Genomic DNA, 18553 nt, shown 5'->3' with positions numbered 1-18553 from the left:
AAAAAAGGTCTGTGACTTACATTCTTAATAAAACTCTCTCCTTCCCGTGGACATAGGCTTTCATAGCCGAACCATGTACATCGCAGTGTAAATTTCTTCTTCTCTTCTCATCATCTACAAGATAGCTCATTGTTTACCATTTTCTTCATATCGTCTAGAAGAACAAACGATCGTCTACCTTTCTTCTAGCAATCGTCTACACGATTGCACAATCGTCTACCTTTCTTCCAGTAATCGTCTACACGATTGCATGATCGTCTACCCGACTGCAAGCATCCTCCATCATATACTCATAAACAATTGCACAGATTAAACAAAAGGCATTAGGGTTAGAAGAAAGAAAAGATTACAGAAAGGCAGAAAACGAGAGAATCTAAAAGCTAGAGAGAGAAAATTTTTTTGTTTTGCATTAATCACCCATCAGAAAATCAAAAGTCTTTTTCATTTTCCATCAGACAAAGATCAGTGGGATCAACCAAGTGTAAGCCATTGACTGAAAAATTGTGGGCTCTTCTCAACCAAGTTCTCTACCAACTAAAGAAATTTGGGGCAAAGATCAGGGCTTATCGAATTGGATCAAGGTAAAGGGCCTAATTTATTTTTCATCATTTGGGCTAATTTGCTTTTCTTTTGCAGAAGCAAGCCCAACGAAGTTGTAGCAAGCCTAACAAGATCAAAATCTATCAATTTCACCTATTCTAAAATTCTTTAAACATATAGGAGCAAGCATTTTTAATGTTTTTTTTTTTTTTAAGTTGAAACCAAATAGAGGGCTAATATTGTAACGGTTTTTAATGTTTTGGGTTAAACTTGAAAAGGTAATCAAATCATTGAGTTGGAAATTAAAGAGATTTTTAACTAGAAGAAGACTATCATGAAATTTTAAAAAAACTTGATAATTTTGTTTACATGGGAGTTTGAAATTACGAGGATGATCAAATCATCCCATTTAAAATAAATAAATAAATGAATACATAATATTTTTAACTAAGGCAAGGTAATCACGAAATTAAAAAAAAATGGAAAAATATTTTGGCTTAAATTCAAATTTAAAATTAAGACGGTAATCAAATCATACAAATAAAATTAAAAAAAGAATTTTCTTTTAATTAGGATTATCACAATTTTTTTTAAAAAAGAGAATATTTTGATTTAAATTACTGTGTGAAATTAAGAAGATATCAAATCATACAAATAATAAAAAAGATATATGTGTTTTAAACTAAGATATGATTATCACGAAATTTTTAGAAAAAAAAAATATTTTGGTTTTTGAATTAAAGATTCAAATTAAGAGGACAATCAAATCATTCAAATGAAAATAATGCAAAAAATAAAATAAAAATAAAAATAAAAGATGGTTATAAAGAAATTAAAAAGCAAAATATTTTGGCTTTAAGTTAAAATTTGAAATTAAGAGATAATCAAATGGTCCAAATAAAATATTTATTATATTTAACCCTCTAATAACATTCATATATCTTTCATCAAATACAACTAAAGTATGTATTTTTAACATGATAAAACATGTGCACATTCAATTAGTTTATTACTAGTATTTTATATCTTTTTTCCGAAAATATAGTGACTCCATTAAATATAGGATACTTATAATACATAGTGGAATAAGAGAAAAAATTTAAAAATATATTACATCTTTAAAATATTTATAAATAATGCTAGTTGCATAAATAGAATTCAAGACCAAAATAATAGAATATGTAGTACAAGGATAAAATAATTACATATATAGATCAAAAAATGGTAAAAGATGAAAAAACTCATGTCTAACCACCATTTTGCTCGCTTCTTCCTAGTTTTCTCAAATTAAAAGTTATCACTGATAGCCACTGATAGCTGCTATTAGCTATTATCGCTGATAGCTTCTATCAATTGCTATCGATGATAGTTGCTATCAGCGATAGCTTTCAATTTGAGAAAAATTAATACAATATTGAAATATTAGCTTTTAATTTACTATCAATTATATGTAGCTATCGTTGATTCACTTTCATCAATTGAAATCAACCTTGAAATATCAGTACTTAAGGCTATCAGTGGCTTTTAATGATAGATTTATAAATAGTGATCAATTTTGAAAGAAGACCAAAAACTTTGATTACCACAGTAGCTATCACTAATAATCTTTTATCATGGTTATCATTGATAGCAGCTATCAGTTGCTATCACTGATAGACTTTCATCAATTAGAATCAACCTTGAAATATTAACACTTAAGGCTATCAATGATAGACTTCTATAACTAGTTATCACCTTTGAAAGAAACTCGATATATAGATAACACCTAAGTTCTATTACCGATATCACTAACACCACTCATATTTTGGTTATCAGTGATAGCTTCTTTCACTGATAACATCACTGATAAGATGCTATCAATGATCTCACTAATATCATGTTATCAGTGATAGTTCTCTATCACCCATAACGTGCTATCAGTGGTAGCTTCTATCATCGATAACATGCTTCGGGTAGTTTCTATCATCGATAACATGATATTAGTATTAGCTTCTATCACTAGTAACATGCTATCAGTAGTATGTTATGATTGATAGAAGCTACTAATGATAACATGTTATCAGTGATAAAAGCTAATACTAATAGCACGTTATCGATGAATACCACTGATAGCCTAAAGTTATTGGTCTTCTTCCAAAGTTGATCACTATTTATAAATATATCATTGAAAGCCACTGATAGCATTAAGTATTGATATTTGAAGATTGATTCCAATTTATGAAAGTGACCAATGATAGCTACATATAATTGATAGTAAATTAAAAGCTAATATTTCAAGATTGTATAATTTTTCTCAAATTGAAAGTTATCGCTGATAGCAACTATCATCGATAGAAATTGTTAGAAGCTATTAATGATAGCAGCTATCAGTGGCTATCACTGATAGTTTCTGTCAGTGATAGCTTTTAATTTGAGAAAACTAGGAAGAAGTGAGCAAAATGGTGACTAGGCATGAATTTTTTAGTCTTTTACTATTTTTTGATCTATATATGCAATTATTTTATCCTTGTACTACATATTCTATTATTTTAGGCTTGAATTCTATTTATGCAACTAGCCATTAAATATAAATTTTTGAAAAATGAAAACAAATATATTTTAAGTTTTAATTAAAATTTATCGTATTAAAAGTACTTGTTTTTCTTACAGTTTGAATATTATTGGGTGTTAGATAATTTCTATGAACAGATTGTTGGTTGTTCAGATTATTTAGATGAAGCTTCCGAACATTTTATTATTTTTTAAAATTTTTAAGAAGAAAAACTTGTTTTGAAGTTTCTAATTTCTCTCAGGTTTGTGATTAATACATTATACCATAAAAAAGGAAAGAAAATCATTTTGTTAGCTCAAATGATAATATATATATTACATCATTCGATTCTTTGAGCATAGTGCTTGAACTGCTAATCTTGCAGATAAATTGGTAGCATTGCCCAATCCAAACGACTTTGCAGATACATCAATTGAACAATTTTCCATACGAATGCAAGTCTTTTCCACCAAAAGAGCACTATTTGAAACATCCCATGAGCCTTTTTTGAATGAACCACATTTTCCCTCTGGATTTCCATAGCTAGCAAATTGGATTTCAGAGATGATATGCCCTCCCTGACAAGACAACTCTAACGTGCTTCCATCATTAGCATTTCCACATATTGTTCCTATAGTGATGGTCTTAATTAAAATTTGTTGAGGATTTCCACCAATTTCTTCAAACAAAAACAACGTGTTGGTGTCATTCGATAGAAACGATCTTGAAACATGATACCATCTTTGGGAAGGATTCCCACAATTTCCAACGCACTTGCTGGGGTCATATGCGCCTCTATAGTCACAAGTAGCACTACAACTATCATTGCCAGCAATGAAAGAAGGCCAAAATCGACCTATGCTTTGTCCATTTACCCAAGCCTGACCTTTTCCCATTCCTTGCATGTCGAATGTTACAGGGTCAATTCCTGAAGGTGTCTTAAAGCTTGTTTTGTACCATGTCATTCTCCTGCCAATAGATTTTTTATTTAATGTGCTCCATTTTGTTCTCTGTGAGAACATTGGATTGTAAAGTTGCTTTATTTCTCCATTTAATCCAACCTTATAAGACCATAAATTTGATGACAAATCAGTTGTGACATTTCCATCTCCAATTAGATAAATGGGACCTCCATCAATTCCAGTTGGCACTGTGTCATAAAATGCATCATAATTTTTCAATCCTACTGTGGCACTCAAAAGGGTTATAGTGTTGGTTCCGACTTTTAATAGAATGGGTTTCTCAAATACAAAACTCTGGCCATTGCTTCCCCATTGCGATTCAATGTATCGTCTATTTACAAAGGCATGAAGCACATGACCTTTTGTATTCACTTGTAGAGTTACATTTTGAAGTGAAGATGTTGAATTAGTTTCAACATTTGTCATATACCACAAGTAGTCACTAAAATCAATCGTGATTCCTTTTTGTTCCAAAAGAAGGTTTGCATTAAATGTACCTTTTCCTTGTAAAGTATCTCTCATGGGTTCCGGAGCCCAAACCCATGACAGTTGTGCATTTTCCTTCTCATTTTGCACCTTCACAAACATAGATGTTTGGGAATTGATCTTTGCAGTGTTGAAAACCTCTTTGTTGCAACCGTTAAGAATGCTCACAGACCAAGCTGGGACAAAGTACTTTCCATCTGCCTGCAAATCTATGGTAGCATCATTGCTGGCATCAGTGTTGCTCAAAAAACAAAACCTCTCCCCTACTGTGGGGTTGGAGAATTTCGTTAAAGTAATAAAGCTACCAAATTTTTGGTCTGAACGGGTGCCGTTGGTGAGGATCTTCTCTCCCATTTTGATGGATTCATGAAGTTGTTTGAGATGTCTCCATTTGGGTTGATTCATGTTTCCATATTCATCAAGTGGGGCATTGTAATCATAAGATGTAGTAATGAATGGACCTCCCGATGTTCTTCCAAAGTTTGTGCCTCCATGATACATGTAATAGTTGTTAAACACACCACCAGATTGAAAAAATCTTGCCACAGAAAAGGCTACATCTTCTGCACTTCTATAAGGGTCTTTATCGCCCCATTTCTTGAACCATCCCACCCAATTTTCAGTAAACATTTTTGGGCTCTTAGGATTGTTAGGACTAAAGTTATCACAATAGAATCCATTTCATGTATTAATGATAGGTTGTGGGGCATCACTTTGTTGGCACATGATCCATGTTACACCAATATTGAGAGATTCAGCCATCTGAGCACACCAGTTGATATATGTTTTTCCTGCATTTCCATATGGGGTTATCACGTTTCCATACTCGTTCTCAATTTGAGCTAAGATTATTGGCCCTCCTTGTGATGCAAAGAGGTTGGCTTGTTTGCACATATTCACTATCTTTGTTGTGAAAGTTTGCATTTCATTCTTGTAGACTTGATTGTCAGTTCGAAGTTGGATTCCCGGCATATTATGCAACCACAATGGAAAGCCTCCATAGTTCCACTCACCACACACGTAAGGACCAATCCTCATCACAACATATAGCCCAGCCTCTTGAACGAGCTGGAAGAATTTGATAAAGTTTAAATGTCCAGAGAAATCATATTTTCGTCGTTGAGGTTCGTGGCGATCCCAAAAAATGTACGTCTCAATTGCATCAAGTTCACCATCTTTAGCTTTTTGAATAAGATTAGGCCACATTGCTTCGGTGCTACGTGGATAATGAATTGATCCTGAGAAGATAACACGCCGTTCACCATTGATAATTATTGCATTTGAATCATAGGAGACGCTGCCTCCTTTACAAAAAGAAAAGCAAGATAAAGTTACAACAAGGGGAAGAACAAGCCACTGAAAGTTAACCATATTTGATTTTACAACTTTAGGCATTTCTTTTATATCGCGATCAATGTGTTTATATACAAGGAATCAAGGTAAATATGTGATAGGTCTTTCCATCAATCTTTGTACTCTATTTGTTGATGAATTCTAAATATAGGAATAATTTAATTGAATTTAGCTGGCCAAACTTTATCCGTATGAGTTGCTTTGGTGAAATTTGGAAAATACTTTTTTTAGAAAAGAATTTCAAAAATATTGTTGGACCTTATCCTGAAATAACTTATCACCCAATTAAAAATATTACACCCAAAGTTTGTTTTCCCAACATGGATTTGCTTATTCATTTTCCATCTTTGGTTTGAATTTTAAAGACATCAACTTCATTTGATTAATAAAGTATGGCTAATGAATTCAATTATAGTGAATGTTGAGTTTGAGTTTTGTCTCATTAGTGTGAATCTCATGAATTCGACTATCTTTCTTCAACTTTTTTATTTTTAGATTTTTCATTTTGTGCATTGGGGTCATATAATAAAATAGTACATGGTAAACAAAATAGATTTCCATTTGATTTTAGTCTCTCAACGCTAGGTTTATTATTATTTTTTTATCCTCATTTTTTCTAAAGAAGTATACATTTTTTCCTTATTATTTATACTGTGATAATGACATGACCTCTTACTTGATGTTGAAATGAATAAGCAATTATATATCCATGTTTTGTAAATAAGCTGCCAAATATGCGGGCTAAAGTTTTCTAACTTTTCAACATTATGTTCTTGCTATGTGTTTGGTGTCAAGAATGATGTCGTTAGTTCAAACATAACACAAGACAAATGGAATTTGTAAAACTCATAATACTAATAAAACTAACAAATAGTAATAGCGGAAGTACGATGTCGATCCATAGGGAACTTCTATTAATTTGCAAAATTAAGCTTTGAAATCCAAATTGAGAGAGGGGGGGGGGGATTTGTTGAATTTTTAAGAAACTAAGTAAAAGTAAAACAAGAATTGATATGATTTTTTGGTAATGAGATTAATGAGAGTATGAGAAAAATTTTGTAAGAAATTCAATGGAAAAAGGATCTTGGGCCTTCTATGTAGATTAACCTAATTCTAACATAGACTTAATTGATCTTTTGTAATTCAATTGTTCCATAGCTCACTAAGGCTAAGCCCTAATGCCCTAATTAGCCAATTAGCCTAAATTGGTCAATTAACCCTAATTTAGTTCATAGATGTTTCCTAAAGACATTCCACATCTAATTCCTAAATTGCATCCATTTCTTGGGTTTTCCTAACTATGACATTTTTTAAATTAAAAAGACTAAAATCAACCATGATTAATATGAATGTTCTAAACTAGTAAATCTTTTAAAGAAAATAGTAAAAGAAGTCCACATTTTCTATCAAAATTACTAGTTCTTGCAACTTTATTACAATTATGCTATAGAGCCATGTAATTTTGTAAAAAAAAAAAAAAAAAAAATCAAACAAATTAGAGGCGTTAACTTATTTCTATAAGATATTATTGAAATTAACAACAAGAACAATTAAGAACAACAAACTACAAGAGAAAATTTAAAGAAAAGTCTCTAGAATTGGCTTTCCTAACATAATCCCCAAGAAAGAAAACTTACCTACTCATGAAGTGGAAAAATCTTAAAGAAATCTATTGAATCTTACAAGAAAATATACAAAGGTTGAAGAAAATTATGGAAATCTCTCCAAAAAATACAGAGAAAAGCTTTTAAAATCGTAAAAATGGGTCTCTCTCCCTCCCAAAATCTAGGAAATTTTGCTTTTATGTAGGTGATACAGCGTTGCAATGCTGGTAGGAAGCATTGCAATGTTCCCTTGCATAGGCACATGCACTTTTTATCTTTTTATTAAAATTTGTAGCGTTGCAACGCTTGGAGATAGTCTTGTGACATTGCCCTATTTTTCAGAATATTGAACACTATTATCTTTTAGCGTTACATGAGCATTGGGTTTTGTATTTTTCTAGCATTGCAGCGCTACTTTAGTGATGGCAAAATGGGAATTAACCTGACTTTTTTTCTCTTTGGTTGATTCTTTGTTAATTTTTGCTCTTTTTATCTCCAAATTTCTTCTAATTGCTCGAAACTTCTTCCAAAATTATTTTACCTATAAAATTGAGATATTAAACAAATTAATAGTATGAAATTAAGGGAGTTAACATGTAAAATATAGTTATTTTCAAGACCTATCACTATAGTAACCCATGTAAAGATTTTTTTGACCAATTGATTTAATAGCATGTCTTGGTAAATCTCGATCGAGATCGATACTGAGACAATTTTTTTTTTTTTAAAAGTGGCACATTTGAACCATCAATTTGTGCATGGTGAAAATCTCGACCAGGATAAGGAGCAGGATGAGGAACAAGATAAGACTTTGGGTATATACTAAAACTTGATCCTCTTTTATGTCGCCATATAAAGTTAAAATATTCATATTATAGCGATGTCTTTGTTTATTGGATTTTTATAAAAGAATGCAATATTAATAACAACTTATTAGATAAAATACTTAATAATACTTTTATTGATAAATAGAATATGTTTACAATATTTACGAACTGGGAGTTTAGGACATTCCCAATAATCTTCCACTTGGACTAATACTCTAGTGAGACAAACATATACATATATAATGTTTACAATGTTGAGAAATATAGAGAGAAGATACAATAAACTAGTGCAAAACATATGTCAGGACATGCACACAATGTAGTATACATCAAACTCCCAATTGTCGATGCATACGAAATTCCTCAACTTCTTAAGGTGTCTTAGGATATTGTTCCTTCGACAAATGAATTTCATGTCTAAAAGGTAACATACGCTTTTTGGAATTTCGCATATTATACCTTGATAACATTTTGTTAATATAAGATATCTGAGATAGTGCTAGGGTTTTGTTCTTATGATTTCAAAAGATTTGAATTCTAAGACATATTAAGCATCTCCCAAATATTTCATTTGGAATTGGGATGCAATCTCTTTACGTCAGCAAGGAAACTTGTCTCATTCCCAATGAGCAAGATATCATCAACATAAGTACTAGGAATGCTACAGTTTTGTTGACAATTTTCTTGTTTACACAAGGTTCATCAACACTCTATTCAAAGCAATAATATTTGATCACATTGTCAAATCTTATATTCTAAGATCTAGAAGATTGTTTCAACCCATAAATGGATCTTTTAAGCTAACAAACTTTTTGTTCTTGACTCTATTCAATGAACCCTTCTAGTTGAGACATGAAAATACTTTCATCAAGATGGCCATTCAAGAAAGCTTCTTGACATCCATTTGTCATATTTCATAGTCATAATATGCAGCAATGGATAAAAGTATTCTTATTGATTTTATCATGGCAACAGAAGATAAGGTTTCTTCATAGTCAACCCCCTCCTTTTGGGTAAAACCTTATGCCATGAGTCTTGCTTTATAGGTTTGCACCTTGCCAATTTGGTCTCACTTTCTCTTGTAGATCCATTTACAACCTATAGGTTTAACCCCATGTGGTTGATCTACAAGTTCCCAGATAGAACTGAAGTACATTGACTCCATTTCTACGTCCATGGATTTTATCTATTGTTCCTTATCAACATCTTCCATTGCATGTTTAAAGGTCAATGGATCTTTTAGGCCATCACTAGGTATGATGTCTTGAGTTTCTATTAAACCCATTTAGCGTTCAGGCTAATAAACAACCCTCCCACTATGTCGAGGCATTCTCAACACTTGGGAAGGATGTGATGGGGTAATAACTATTGTTGATGGACCAGCTTGATCAACAACTTTTGTTGATTTGTCTGTAATATCTTTGGTCATTTCATTCAATATTAGTTTACAATGAGGTTGATGATTTCTAATATGATCTTCTTTCAAGAATGTAGCATTTGTCGATACAAATACTTTATCTTCTTGGGGATCATAGAACAATCCACCTTTTGTTTCCTTAGAGGATCCTATAAAGAGGCATAATTTTTAACGTCGTTCTAATTTCTTAGGGTTCTGTACAACTCATACGGTGTTTCTGAAACAATTATTGAGGGAACCATGTTCAGAATATATATCACGGTACTACATACCCCCAAAAAGATTGAGGTAATTGAGCATAACTCATCATTGAACGAACCATGTCTAACAAGGTTCGATTTCTCCTTTCTCCAACACTAATTTGATGTGATGTTCCAGGTGTTGTCAGTTGAGATTGAATTTCATGATCTACTAAATAGTTCTACAATTGTAAATCCATATACTGACCATCTCGATCTGATCGAAGTGTTTTAATTCTTTTACCTAATAAGTTTTCAGCTTCCATGTTAAATTCTTTGAACTTTTCAAGAGTTTTTGACTTGTGACTCATTAAGTAAATATAGCCATATCTTGAATAGTCATCAACAAAATTGACGAAATATTCATATCCAGCTCGAGCTTTTACATTCATTGGACCACAAAGGTTTGAAGGTATAAGCTCTAGGGGTTCTTTGGCACGAAGAACTTTTCCAGAAAAAGATCTTTTAGTCATTTTTCCTTCAAGACATGATTCACACGAAGGTAAAGAACTATCTTCTAACTTATTTAGATGACCATTTTTAGTCTCTCAATCTTGTTGAGATTTATGTAACTAAGTATGAGATGCCAAAGATAGGCGTTAAAAGAAATATTTCATTTTTTATGTTGAGTTTCTGTCGTTTTAAACATCTATATATTTAAAATGGCTTTTGCTTCAGTTGGTTTTAATACATAGAAGTTATTTTCAAGTCTAGCAAAACAAATGTGAACACCTCTTGAAAAAACGAAACACTTCATTAATTTCAAAAGACACTTTATACATATTTTCTAATAAACAAGATATGGAGATCAAGTTTCTTTTCATTTTTGGTACATAATACACATTCTTTAACAAAATAAAATATTCTCCAAAATATAACTTAATGTCTCCCACTGCTTCAGTTGAAATGACTTCTCTTATTCCCATCTTGAAAGTCATTTTGTGTTATGAGAGTTGAGTCCAAGAACTAGTCCCAAGATAACCGCCAAAAAAGTCTTAGATTCTGGTTTATATTGGGACACATTTTTTGCAAAACTTATGAGCGGTGTCAGAAATATTGAGGGTTGTCTCGTAGGAATGAGATGCCACAATTCCCTTTTTTTTTTTTTTTTTTTTTTTTTGCAATATTTGATGTTTGGGGGATTGACTTTATGAAACTTTTTCCTTCTTCTTGTGGGTACAAATATATTTTATTGGTAGTGGACGACGTTTCCAAATAGGTGGAAGCAAAGGCCACAGTTACTGATGATGCTAAAGTGGTTACAGATTTTTTAAAGACTAACATTCTTTGCAGTTTGGCTTCCCTAAAGCAATCATCAGCGATTAGGGATCATACTTCTGCAATCGAGTCATTGCATCTTTGTTGAAGAAGTACGGTGTCCAACATTGTATCGCCACCCTGTACTACCCTCAGACTAATGGGCAAGCAGAGGTGTCCAATAGGGAAGTAAAGACAATTTTGGAAAAGGTGGTCAACCCAGGAAGAAAGGATTGGAGCCTTCGACTTGATGACGTTCTATGGGCCTACAGGAAAACTTTCAAAACTCCTATTGGAATTTCCCCTTACCCGATGGTTTATGGTAAGGCTTGCCATCTTCCAATTGAAATCAAGCATAAGGCTTATTGGACAATCAAGAAGTGCATCTAGGACTTAGAGGCAGTTGAGGAGGCCAGACTTTTACAACTTTGGGAGTTAGAAGAGCTGAGGTTAGAATGTTTTGATAATTCCTTGATTTATAAGAAAAGAGAGAAGGACCTTCATGAAAAGATGCTCGCACCCAAAGAGTTAGGGTAGGACAAAAGGTACGTATTTATAACTCTCGACTAAAATTTATGCCTAGTAAACTCGGTCCAAGTGGATTGGACCCTTTGATGTTTCTCACGTTTATCCTTATGGTGCAGTAGACATTACTAATCTTGAGATAGGAAAGGTTATTAAGGCCAATGGGCATAGGTTAAAGGTATTCCATGATTGCGAGTCTTTGGATTGTTTTGACATTGCCAACCAATTGGACTTGCCGGTGTACATCTGAGATTGAGCCATCACGGTCGAGCAACGGACGATAAATATTTGCGCTACCTGAAGGCAACCAAGATTACTTGCTTTCTTGGATTAGATTTCAATTAATTACTTCTCCTTCTATTTTTCATTTATTTTGCCGAGCCTAATTCTTCCTATTATTCTTGTTTACTAGGATTTTTTTTGAGAAAAAGGAGTTGAGCAAAGTGTCTTACATCTTTCCTTCATTCCATTGTTCAGGGAAGTATTATGATCCCTCGTGCTTTATTTTTTATCACATTGGGAACAATGTTTGATTTAAAAGTTGGGGGTGGGGTGTTTGGATTTTTGGCCCAATTTTTTTAAATTTTTATTCATGATATTATTTAGGGTCCTTGAGCGTTGTGCTCGAACAATGCTTGCTTGTTTAAGTTTGTCTTGCTGTTGTGTTCCTTATGATGACTAGCCTATGACACACTCGTAGGAATTGTTTTTGCATGAGAATAGGTCTTAGTGATATTTTTTAAAATTCTGCTTATTTTATTTATTTATTTATTTTTACATTTCCAAGCCCTTTGGTTATCTATCTTGACCCTGTATGCTTGCATAGAATTGAATTATGAGACCATAAGTTTGTTGTCACTCTGATGGGCCTTGGTGATAGATATTAGTCTTTTTGTGGTTCAATTTAGTAAATCATGCTTTGGACGTAGTCAATTGATATCGCCGTCAATTAGTTTTTTTAAAAAATTATTATTTATACATGTTTCGGGGTCTACTCCTCTTCTTCAAGGGTATGATTAACCTGGGGCAGTTATGAATGAAACCTGTGGTTTCCCTCTGAGCTAAAGTATCCCAGAGGAATGAGTAAGCTTAGGCGCTTTTGAAGGGAAATTGGCCCGTAGTTGGATGATTCGCATGACACCCATGTGGGCAAGCCAAAACGAAAGTCGATTTCCTAAATTAAGTTTTCTCTTTTTATTTCTATAAAATAAAATAATAATAAAAAAAGTAAAAGCATGTAAAAAGGGCGATGGTGATTAGATTTTGACCAATCCAATGATATATCATTGCCACTTTGAATTTAGGAAAGCTAATGTAGGATCCTTCGAGCCAGTGTAGGGGAAAATCAATGGAAGATTCATAGGGCCATTCCGAGCTCGCTCTTATATAAAATAAATCACTTTGAGCTTGAATATCCATTAAAAATATTTTTTAAACAAATTTTCAAACTATTCATGAAATGATGAAATGTTTTTTTGATTACCCTTTTGATTGTGAATCTGATTCTAATTGGTTGTTGAGGTTTGAGTAAGGAACATTTTAGTTTGACAAACTAATTAATTTTGCATGATTTTTTGTTCTAACTTTCTGGAGGACGATCAAGAATTAAGTTGGGCATGTTTGATAGCACTTGAAATGTGCTATCTTCTTCCGCTTAATTAAGGGTTGTTTAGCTACTTAATTTGGTTTAATTGATTATTTTGAGCTCGAGTCTACAACCAGTCGGATTAAGTATTCGGAACTGAAAGGCACTAAAATGACGATGTTAGGAGCTAAATCCATCAAATGATGAAGTAAGAAGGCTGATGCACTGTCGAGCATCGCAACGCTCTGATTAAGCTTTGGTCCAACGGTAGCTTGACGGTATGGAACAAAATGCCCAGATGCAGGGCAGCGTCGCAACACTGCCCCAAGCTTTGCCACGCTCTGAAAAATCCATGACGCCATTGATAACAGGTAGAAATACAAGTTATTACAGCTCAAATAAGTAAAACAATGAGAGAATTCGATGGTAAAATAGGCAATATCATGTCCAAAAGCGCTAAACTAAAAGGAATTGCAATCGCGAGTGCTCATCGCATAAAAGCAGTTAATTTACCTATTTTGTGCAGCTACAATGCGATGGTGCACATGAAATTGCGATCCAAAGGCAAAATGCGTCAGCGCGCTTGAAGTTGCAATCGCAAGTCATGCGATCGTGTGAAGTTTCTTAAAAAGGTGGCCACATAAAGACCTCACATCAAGGCGACAACATAATAAATCATGATGGGACGTAAAACTGATAATAGTCGACTCCGAATTTAGTTGACAAGTCGTTAAAAGCCACACTGTAGCAAGTACATTGAACTTTCGGTGACTTTTAAATGGTGCAACAGAATAGGGAAATTAATGCCGCCCATCATTTCAATCATTGTAAGAAAAGCTACTTCACCTTGACATCTATAAATATCGAAGGCCACTAGAGAGAAGGGGGAGTTAATGAGTCCATTCCTGCACATACTTATACATATACATAGAGGACGGAGAGAGCAAGGAGATGAGGAAAAGGTGGGAGAAAGTGTTCCCGAACAGATCGAGAGACTGCCAGAAAGCAATAAAAAGGAGAGAGGGCCAACCCTTGTGAGAGCAAGAATCCACAACTAGAACAGAGTTGAAGTGATAAAGAGCAGTGTAAAAGGCCACGGGAAGCAAGACATTGCCTACCGGGCTTGTTATCTCTCAAATCCATTTGTTATTTTGTATTTAGTACTTTATATTGCAGAAAATGGAATCTTCATTTCAATCTATGTTCCATACCATGCATGAGTAGCTAAATTTCTGAATGGGTTGAGAAGTACTTAGCTAGCATGACTTAAGATTACATTTTATGCCATCATCTTGTCTTATGTATGCATCATTCACCCTTTAGACATACTCGAGAGAGTAGTCTAAAGATAGAATCTAGGCTTGAGAGAGTCAGATTTGAATCGCATAAACAAGAGTAGAAACTTAGACATAAGTTCTATTGCTATTTATGCATCGCATGTGCCCTAGAAATAGAAAATGATGGTATGCAGTCACCTTGTCTTATGTGTGCGCCATTCATCATAAACAAGAAAAGAGATGTAAAACCCGAACCCTAATTACCTTAAGTAAGCAAGTGTAAGTTATGTGATGTCTTCCATTAAGTTGTAATGAGATTATTTTTTGGTTAGGAGTGATGGAGATAGAAAGTAAACTAAAGAGCAAGAGAACTCTCGGATGGCTATGTAGGAAAGAATGGTCAACTTTTTGTTAAGTATGGGAAACCAAAAGGAGACCATGCTATCCTATGAGATTTAATGCTGACTTGTGTTGTGATGGAGTGGGAAGGAAATGGCTTAATCAAATCTCAGCCATTAATCTTCATTAGTGGGCTAAGTGGCCCAAGGAGATTTCATGCAGGATTTTGGGCGGTGATAAGCAGAAAGGTCGAATTCATTTAATTGGTTTGAACAAATTACTTGGGCTATTCGTGTAATCCAAGTGGCATTTGAAAGCTCTGTGTGTCTATTTTCTGTGGCTGTACTGCTGGAAGCAAAACTCGCTGGAATAAGGCCGGGGGAGCAAAATAAAGATGAAGGGTTTTTGTCTCGGGTGAATCTAGGCCATCAGTGAAGAATTGAAGCTCCAGGATGAATCAAGAAAATTTTTGAGCTAAACTTTTGAGGTAATATTGCAACTCAGTTATAAACAACTTTGTACAATGAAAATTTTTAAGATGAGGCCTGGAAACCGAGTTATATATTTTTAAGCTCCAGGATGTAGTTGCTTGAATTGGGGCCAATGATGAAGTTTTGAATCTCCAGATAAAACGACGAGAAATTTTAGGCTGAAATTTTAAGATAATGTTTCTAACTTGATTCTAAGTAAGTTTGTAGAAGGAATTTCCTTGAGATCAGTTCTAGAAATTTAGTTATGAATTGTTGGAATTGAATCTGTAGTATGATGCTCCAAAATTTTCTAAGTGTGGGGAGTGTGGGCGATCAAAGGGTGCATTCTTTTGACACCCAATCCCTCCAAATTGGCTAAGTGTTCGACCCTCAAGGTGAATGGTAGGAGGCACAATGTGATGGTTTGGCATGTGAGCTTGATTTATTGAGTAGGCCTAAAAGGAAGGCTAATGTAAACACTAAGTAGTATGCTTATATGTGTAGGTTCAACTCCCATCGGAAAAGCCTATAAAGCCTTAAGGAAGCAAACTTGAAGGACCCGTGAGTGACTAAAATGAACTTAATTCTTTCAATACCTATGCATAAAAGACCATGTAAGTTACAGTGATGTTGATGATGAATTTATGTTTCCTCGAGCAACAAATGTTTAATAAATAGATTAGCGTATCTCCTCCGGCTTGTATATGTTTTAACGCATGCCAAGGTATGTTGTGAATACATTACAAAAGTTAAGTTCCTATGTTGAAGCATGCATTTTGGAGGAAGGCTATGATAGAATGAGTCTTTGTGTAAATGGCATACAATGAAACTTAATTTATGCTAGGAAATAACCCGGTACTGAAGGACACGGAGAAGGTATCTGGGTAATAGTACCTAAGGTGTTGACGGTACTTAGAAAACGCCACGTGCATGTAGGTAGTTCTGAATGAGAGGCTGAAGTATGGGTCTCGTAGGCCATATACCAGTAAAGGGAGGCCGAAGTATGGGTCTCTTGGCCGATAATAGACATTGGGAGCTAGAACGATGTAGGCTCGTTCTCAACTAAGAAATAATGATGTTTAATGATGTCTAAGAATTTTTATCAATGTTTATGTTTAAAGGAAGTTGCTTGAGATGCTCATCGGTATATTTACATGTTTATAGTGATATAATGCATGGTTTAATATGATTCTATAGTCACTCACGGGGCTACTAGCTCACAGATTTTCTATGTTCTCTTTTTTCAGGTAGCGGTCAGATTCCTCAAGGTTGATCCTGCTGCTGCTTGCCACTGAAAGGCCTGGCTTGATAAGAAGAACTTAAGTTGATGGTCTTTCTATGTACACATGTTTTGGGAGGGACTAGGGCTTTGTTAGTGATGTTTGGGCCCAACTGTAAATATTTTACCCGTAGATGTTATGTCATGACTGTTTGCATGTGATTATATAATCTTATGTAAAACCTTATCGAGGCATGTTGTATGCGTACATTAATAATGTTTAACAGGTTGATATTTAGGCTAGAAGGCTAAGGTGGTAGTGCTGGCAGTAGGGCTAGTAACTACCACCGTCATATCCTCTTTTAGATTAAGAGGGTAATCTGGGAGGGGGTTGTGGCAGCTGGTATCATAGCATAAGGTTTTGGGAATAAGAGAGAAAGTTCAGGCATAAGTCTAAGTCCCTAATGTGTGAGTCCCTAACATGTGTACATTGTAATAGGTGGAATGTTTAGGCAAAGTGGCAGACAGGAGGTAGAAATACTGACCCTACCAATAGGGGCCCAGAGGTTAGAAAGAACCTACCGGGTGGAACAAGGAAGGTGAACGATCCAGTGGGCTAGGAAATGATGTCTGAGGGAGAGTCTAGTACTACCTAGGCAAAGGCATATTCCCAGCTAGAAGATATAGTTTTTGACAGGATAGCACAGAGGTTAGCAGCCAATGTGGGCTCAGTACGAGCTGACCCAGAGAAGAAATATGGTGTTGAGAGGTTTAAAGCCCTTGGGGCTGTGACATTTGAAGGTACAACAGATCCAGCTGAAGCCGAGTTATGGCTGGATGTAGTTGAAAAATGTTTCAATGTTATGAGCTGTCCAGAGGACAGGAAGGTAGGGCTAGCCATCTTTCTACTATAGAAAGGAGCGGAGAAATGGTGGAAAGTGATTTTCGCCAGACGAGCCAGTACAGATGCGATGTTATGGCCTAAGTTCAGGAAGACCTTTGAAGACAAGTATTACCCCAGCTCGTTCCGAGATGCGAAAAGGGATGAGTTCCTCAGACTGACGCAGAGAATGATGTCAGTCACAGAATATGAGTAGAAATTTACAGAGTTATCACAGTATGCTCTACCAATTATTGCTGAGGAAAGAGATTAGAACTCCGGTGACATCTACGGCTAATTGGCTAGACTTTAACCAGTTAGTAGAAACGGTGACACAAGTCGAGCGGAGTTTGGCAGATGATGAGCAGTTGCAAAGGGGCAGTGAGGTTGTAGTAGGGCCTAGAGACAAGGGATCCTGACCTCCAGTTGCAATTCAGACTAGTGGAAGCCAATTTAGGGGTACGAGTTGGCAGGGATTCAAGAAGAGGAAATCGAGACCCTCGGCTAGTGTAATTAGCCGACCAGAGATTCCCCGAGCGAGTGAGTCGATAGCTAGCATAGACAGGAAACTGATGTTGCCTAGTTGTGGCAAGAGGCATCGTGGAGTATGCTATAGTGGCAGAGGCGTATGTTTCCAATGCGAACAAGCAGGGCATTTCAAGAGAGATTGTCCCTAAGTGAACAGGGAAGCCCCAATAGCACAGCAGACAACCTCCCAAATAGTTAACCAACCAAAAGGTGCTGAAAAATCGAGGCAAAGGCTCAAGTAGTGCCAAGCAGAAGGGTGTCGTAGGTCGACCCCAGCAATAGGGGCGAGTGTATGCCATGACACACTAGGAGGTAGCGGAGTCTCCAGATGTTGTGACCGGTAATGTCATATTATGTGGACAGTCTGCATATGTTTTATTTGACCCTGGTGCCACACATTCATTTATAGCCAGCATGTTTGCATCTAGTATAGATAGGTTGTTTGAGTCTATACCTGAAGAGCTATATACCTCTACCTCTATGGTAGATGTGATAATAGTAAATGAATGTTATAA

General features: G+C 34.9%; 1 pseudogene; it reads right to left on the bottom strand.

Moving 5' to 3' along the window:
• Positions 1-3405: 3405 nt before the first annotated feature.
• On the bottom strand, positions 3406-5889 carry LOC120084787 (beta-galactosidase 7 pseudogene; annotated as a pseudogene).
• Between the last annotated feature and the right edge of the window lie 12664 nt (positions 5890-18553).

This window comes from Benincasa hispida, chromosome 9 (genome assembly GCF_027475165.1).
Source record: "Benincasa hispida cultivar pf3 chromosome 9, pf3_genome.v1.1, whole genome shotgun sequence".
Classification (NCBI taxonomy): domain Eukaryota; kingdom Viridiplantae; phylum Streptophyta; class Magnoliopsida; order Cucurbitales; family Cucurbitaceae; genus Benincasa; species Benincasa hispida.
This window is presented reverse-complemented; position numbering and strand designations above follow the sequence as displayed.